General features: G+C 40.0%; 1 pseudogene; it reads left to right on the top strand.

Moving 5' to 3' along the window:
• The window catches only part of LOC101580246, a 13808-nt pseudogene extending 7268 nt beyond the window's left edge, over positions 1–6540 (top strand).
• Positions 6541–7264: the final 724 nt, after the last annotated feature.

Here is a 7264-nt window from a genome sequence, read left to right as displayed (position 1 = left end):
TGTGGGGGAGGCACTGCAGAGTGGTGTGGGGCGGCCCGAGGGGCTGGGAGAGGGTCCGGCCCACGCTGCGCCTGGGCTGGGACTGGTCCCGCCGGTACAGGGTAGCAGGAAACTCTCTCTGATAATATTTTCTATAAACTTGTTAATACTATCTGATTTTTAAAAAAAGTACATGTATGCTTACAATACAAGTAAATTTTAAAAAACATGTACAAATGGACATTGATGCAGATTTGTTGACTGGTTACTAAGTATTCATTTGTGACTAGGTGAAAGAATTAGGATAATACATTTTTAATAAGTGTTAAGAGCATTGTGATCTAAAATGTCATTTCATGCCTATTCTTCTAGAAGAAACCAGCTTCTTGTGAGAAAGTCCCAATAGTGCTCCGGGGAGTTAAGGAGGTAAAAGTTCAGGTAAGCCAGTTCTCACTTGCAAGCCAGTTAAATGCACCATGTTGGAACTGGAGTCACTGGAGCCAGGCAGGGGTTAAGATGAGAGCTACCATGGTCAGTACGTCAAGGGCTCATAGAGACCCCAAGTCAAGACCATTCAGTCAGAACCACATGTTCCTGAATATTGCTGATCCACAGGTTCTGTGAAATGATAAAGGTTGTTTCTGGTTTTGCTGTTTGAAGTGATTAAGGCTAGGGAACCAGATAACATAGATTTTGTAAGAAACTGAAATCTGGAGTGAAAGAGCTGCCCAAGCATTACATTTAGTAAATATGACCACTGAGCTGCTTTTCTGGCCCAGATTTAGTGCTATTTCCATTTATGACACCAAAGTAGCTGTCTAGCCTCAAGAATAGTAGTGTGATTCTTCAGTGTTTTTATCTCAGTAGGACAATTTTGACATAAATAAGTTCATACCAACAGATTTCAAGTGCAAACACATATGGACTTAGAAGCTACAATATCCAGATCAGATTCCAATTTCTAACTATGTAGTATAAGGCTAAGATCATTATTGCTGAACAGGAAGTCATTACAATAGCCAAATTTGGGAGAAGTTAAATCCCCTATGTGTATATGATCAAAATATTGGCAAATACTTAAATATAAAAAAGTATTACAGTAAAACACATTGCCATTAACCCCCTTGAAAACACTTTTCCTTGCTTCAATCACATTTATCCCATTATTTTTGCCATTTTTTGAAGCAGCTCTGGAAGTCTACTTTTGTGTCTTTGTGAGGTGTAATAAGACCATACGATGGATGGTGCTGCTGAGTGCCACCCGGTGGAAAGGCAGATTGGTAAAACCATCATGGCCTGTCCACATTTATGTTGTTCTAGAGCTGGTGTTGTGCAACTGCTGCTTCTTCCCCAGTGTCCAAAGATCAGGAGAGGTAAGTGCTGTGAACTGCTTCAGGACCTGGCATTGGATATGACAATGTAATTAAACACATTCATGAACGGGCACCTCAGGACAGCTTCAGAAAGTGGCAAGAGCAAAGCGGTAAGTACATGTGAAGCTAGAGGGAACTTCTGAGGGACAACTACGGCAATGTGGCTTTTGCTATGTTATTATTTTAAAAATTTAAGCATTAACTCTAATTTTTTTATCACACCTTGTATGTGTCAAGTTCTGATCTAGTTCATGCACTGAGTCAGTTCTTGTGCATTGCTTATTTTTCTCTTGGGTTCTCCCTTTAAAGGAAGAGTATATTAAAAACACCTCTCACATTGTAACATTGTAAAGAACTTATAAAGACTCATTTTTTCAACAGTGTACTAAACACAGCAGTAGCTATGAACTTCTTGCTGCCTTCATACCATATCTGAGTAAGTATTTCAATTTTCTTTTCTCTTCATCTCACAGATTTTTAATTTTCTGTTTCATTTAAGGTCATTAAAGAATATTACTTAAAATGGGCAAAAAGGCTACTGTTTAGTCATTTTTAATTTACTGTGACATATACTTCTGCTGATTTACGGAATGAACTAAGGTTACAATAATGCATCGTCTGTGCCCCTTGATGCTTTTGGATTGCATTTCCATATGGATGCATTTTTCCATTAGAACTCCTCTCAGGCACATAGTGCCCCTAATAACGGAGCCATAGATTCATAATGCTCAGCAAGACCTACTAGCCTGGTGTGGGGGAGCAGGGGGAGCTGTCTAAGGCATTTACCTTCCAGAGTAAAGCTAGGTCAGTGTTCTTTTCTTTTCTTTAGAATAAAAAAATAGTTAAACGTCAGAAATGATGCAGAATTTTACTAAACAAAATGCTAGGAATTCAACAATGGTCATTATATTGTATATTGTTGTCTTCACATTAGTTGTTCAGATTACCAGATTCAAGACTGTAGGATTGGTCACAAGTCATAAAAATTAAAAAGAGGAGGGCCAGGGATATAGTTCAGTGGCACAGTGCCTGCCTGGCAAGCATGAAGTCATGAGTTTGATTCCCAATACAAAAAAATAAATAAATAAATAAATAAAAAATAAAAAAAAAAATAAAAAGAAGAAAAAAAAATTAAGCATTATCTGTTCCTTTCAACAGACCAGCAAAAATCAGCTGCACAAGTATCCAAACTATCCTACTTATATATTTCCTTTTCCCTTGCTTTTCTTGGGGCCTTGCTAGTTAGTTCAGTTGTTTAAAGTACTTGCTTGGGCAAACTCAGTCAGGCTTGGGGTACTGTGGTTTGATCCCCAGCTCCACATGTGGCACCAGACCCACACTTAAGACAGCCTAAGACAACCAGCCCCCCACAAAAAAAAAAAAAAGAAAAAAGAAAAAAAAATCCCTCCTTGCTTTTCTTTCAGTATCCCAGTTTACTTCTTGGCAGCCTGACTTCTACTGTGTCCTTGTTTCTTATTACTCCTCAGAATCCAGATGGGGTCATGCTATGAAAAGCTGCTTTCACATGTGTGGGTGGGACATGCTTTTGAGAGAGGAGGATGCATCACTAGAATGCCTAGAAGGGATACTGACAATGAGGGGATTCTTTTCACCCTACTCCACAGAGCTGCTGAAGGGACCTTGACCACACATCTCAATCCTCTTGGATGTTATTTTTCTCTCCCTTACTCATGGTACAAGTCAGTGAAAGCTGATCTGCAGCTTAAGTTCAGAGAAAGACATTGCAGAGTTGCTGCCAAAGCATCAGTTCCCAATGTCTTGCTTCCTTTCCCTCCTCTGTGATGGAGATTGGGAAAGCTCACTGTGTATCTTCTGGTTTTCTTTAGCACTTAACATACAAAGTGGAGAAGCTTTGGACAATGTCACCTTTCAGAAAGTCTTCTGAGGTTTAGGGAAGCTTTGGCTTTTTGGTGAAACTACTTTGGTGTGGTGGACTCTGTTCTATGTCACTTTACTTTGTCTAGCTTGGAAATTGCAGGTATGGCTGGAGAAGCAGCAACTTTCATGTGATTGAGTTTATGAGATAATGTACCAGGAACACACACGGATGATGGGAGAAGTTGGGTCCTGAGGATGTCATTCAGTCCCTACACTATTCTGCTCACTGCTGGACTTCCTTAAGTTGAAAACAACCTCAAATGGAGTTAACTATTTTTAATGCTGTTATTCTCTTTTCTGAAAATTGGTACTTCAGTAAGTTGAATAATTTTGCCAGTTGGAATAGAACAGTCTCTCAACTCTGGTTCCATTGCCATTTTAAACAGAATAAATTTTTGTTGTGATTAATTGTTTATTTTAGGATGTTGGGTAGATGAGAGAGTGTTTTTTCAAATTCCCTGGGCCATGCCAGGTGTGGCGGTGCATGCTTGTAACTGCAGCACCTCAGAGGCTGAGGCAGGAGAATAGTAAGTTTGAGTCCTGCCTGAATAACCATGGGACTTAGTCAGACCCTGTTTTAAAGTAAAAAGGGCTGCAATAGAGCTCAGGGGTGAAGGTCCTCAATTCAAGTCCCCATACTGAAAATCCAGTCCAATCCAATCCAATCCAATCCAATCCAATCCAATCCAATCCAATCCAATCCAATCCAATCCATTCAGGTCAAATCAAATCACTATAAAACTGCCTACTGAACTCATCTCTTCCCAAACCAGGGATTTTGGGTTGCATTAGGATTTACAGCTAGGATAGAATAGTTTTTAATGCCTTCCACTTGCCCAGTACTGTGGAAAATCTGTTACTGAAGGATTGGGGGAGGAGCTCCAGTGTTTCAAGTCCTCCATTTTTCAAGGCTTATTTCCAGTGAAAATTATAATATGAACTTTTTGTTTCTTGTTTTCCAGTAAGTAACATAGTATGTTAGGGTACAGATTCATGCATGCTGGAGACATGTACATGTGATACTGATAGTGGTTCTTGGCAAGCTCAAAGTCATGGAGTGAGAAATGTTCAGCCACACCCCCAAACATCTAACTCCATATGGTTATTATCGTTACTATTATTATTATTTTTCAATACTGGGGATTGAACTGAGGACCCTGCACTTGCCAGGCAAGTGCTTATTCTACTGAGCTATCTCCCCAGCCCTCTACATGGTTATTGTTAAAGTTCCTTTCTTCTAGTGTAAGTTACACTGTTGTGCTTTGCAGAATTAATTTATTTTACTCATTCTTCAACTTTCAAATAAATATTCTCAAATGACAGGAGGAGAAAAAACAAAGGAATAAACAGGTACATTTTTGAGCTATGTACATTTATCTTCATAACTTTTTTCTGAGACTTAAAAACTTATTCCAGTGGATCTATGAATGCCTTAGCCAGCCATTTCTTTCTTACTGTCTGGCCCAAATAGAGATATGTGTTCATGAAGGTCTTTCTTCAAGAAACATGGTTATTATTGCTAACTCTTAAGAAGCCATACCAATATGCTGCCAGTATCTAGTCCTAACTTGTTTATGTGTTCTTTCCTTTCTAGTTTACATTTAAAAATAACCATTCAATAGAGCTCTTGTAGATGGTGCAGATGTCAGATAATATTGCCTGACTTTGCATGACAATATCTCATTTTATTCTCTAATTTAGTTTAATTCAAAACAGGGCTAATGTCTGTGAAATAGCCAATACAGAGACCAGCTGGGAACCTAACTGGCACTGCAGGCTTCATTCAAATTAACATTTCAAAAATGACACCATATGGTGAAGAGCTTTGAATCTGATGACAAAGAAACCAAATGAATGCTGGACATAGCAAGCCAGCCTAGACTGCACCAAGTCATGCACTGGAGTGGAAGGTGCTGAAACTGGTAGACCTGACACCTGCTTCCTCAGATGGCTCCAGTGCAAGCTTCTTATATGCAGTGTTTTAGCAGATATCCTTGGCATTTTATGGAAAAGACAAGGGGATTCTGATTTTAATGTTATTTTCAAATTGTTACAAGTTCTGAAGTCATTTTTCAGGAAAACAAAGCTATGCACCCGAGGAAAGTCTTAGTCAAAAAACCTAGACACATTTGATGTTTACACCATTGAGAAAATGTCTGACGCTTTGTTAAATTTTCCTTTATTTTGATATTCACATGAACTGTAGTGATAAATATGATCTGATATTTCTGCTCTTTAACTGTTAGTCTTTAAAGCGTGTTTTATTTAAAAGCAAGAGTGCACATAGGAGTCAATTTCAATTGTATTTTCATATACTCTTCAAGGTTTTGTCCATTTCAAGCTGCCATCTCTGACTGATGGCATAAACCAGATCATCTGTTTAAAAACCAAACCAAGCCAGCCTCCGCCACGGAGCTCCCACTGCGCAGTGTGCTGCACTGGGAGCTGCAGTACCTGCGGTAGGTGGAGCGCATGCTGCGCGGCGGCTTCCACAAGGACGACCACAAGGGCTCCAGCACACTGTCGGGGTTCGGCATGCAGGCGCGCTACAGCCTGCGAGTTGAATTTCCCCTGCTGACAACCAAACGTGTGTTCTGGAAGGGTATCCTGGAGGAGCTGCTGTGGTTTATCAAGGGATCTATAAGTGCCAAAGAGCTGCCATCCAAGGGAGTGAAGATCTGGGATGCCAATGGGTCCCAGGATTTCCCAGACTGCCTGGGGTTTTCTAACCACCAGGCAGGGGACCTGGGCCCTGTCTATGACTTCCAGTGGTGGTATTTTTGTGCTGACTACAAAGATATGGACTCAGATTACTTAGGTCAAGGAGTTAACCAGCTGCAGAATGCGATCAACACCGTCAAAGTTAACCCTGACAACAGAAGTATCATCATGTGTGCCTGGAACCCAACAGATCTCCCTCTGATGGCCCTGCCTCCCTGCCACGCCCTGTGCCAGTTCTACGTGGTGAACGAGGAGCCAGCTATACCAGCGGTCAGAGAACGTGGGCCTGGGTGTGCCCTTCAACATCGCCAGCTACGGGCTGCTCCACTACATGGTCACGCACATCGCGGGCTTGAAGGCAGGTGACTTGGTGCATACATTGGCAGACGCACATATCTACTTGAATCACATTGAGCTGCTGAAAACCCAGATTCAATGAGAACTGAGGCCTTTCCCAAAGCTCAAAATCCTTTGAAAAGTTGAGAAAATCGATGACTTCACAGTTGAAGGTTTCCAACTGGAAGGGTATGATCCCCACCCCGCCATTAAGCTGTAAATGGCTGTGTAGGGCATTTTCCACAGTGCTTAGGAAGGAAGGGTGCCTGTTCAGAGGTTGAGTCTGGGTATTTTTGTGTCTAAAGAAAAAAGAAAGTGGGTGAAACACTGTCCATTATTATTTGTTAACTTTTAAAGGTACTGTCACTATCAGGCAAAAGGTGCTGATTTTTTTTAGTAATAAGTTATGTTAGCTTTAGTAATAGAAGTGCACAAAAATGCTAAGATTATAAAGTAACACCAGCAAAAGTTTCTATATTAGCAAAAGCAAGTGTGTTTATTTCAGTTGCACATAGTGAAATTGCTGAAATTCATTTTATAAAGAAGCTTTTCCCTCAAATCTGAACTGATACCAGTCAGAATGTATAGTTTGCTTGTGAACATTTGATGTTACATTTGTTTTACATATTCCTGTGGTAAAGGATTAGTTTGCATTTAAAAAAATGAAAACCAAACTAAACGAAAAACTATATATTATGCCAAATAAAAACAAATAGATATATAAATGTATGGGTATGAATATCTGTAGATATGAAAAGTGTCATGAAGCTTAGGTGATTGTTTGATTTTTAAATTTTCTCTACAGTTAATAACATTTGTCTTTGATTTTTTGGTTCTGTTTGTTTTAGTTTTTATTTTTGAAACAGGGGCTCACTACAAACTTAGGTCAATCTTGAACTCACCATGTATCTTGGCTAGCCTCAAACTCACTGTAATTCTCCTGCCTCCACCTCCTG

This window comes from Octodon degus, unplaced genomic scaffold, assembly GCF_000260255.1.
Source record: "Octodon degus isolate 3935 unplaced genomic scaffold, OctDeg1.0 scaffold00082, whole genome shotgun sequence".
Taxonomy (NCBI): Eukaryota; Metazoa; Chordata; class Mammalia; order Rodentia; family Octodontidae; genus Octodon; species Octodon degus.
Note: the sequence above shows the minus strand (reverse complement) of the source record. Positions and strands in the feature narration are given on the sequence as shown.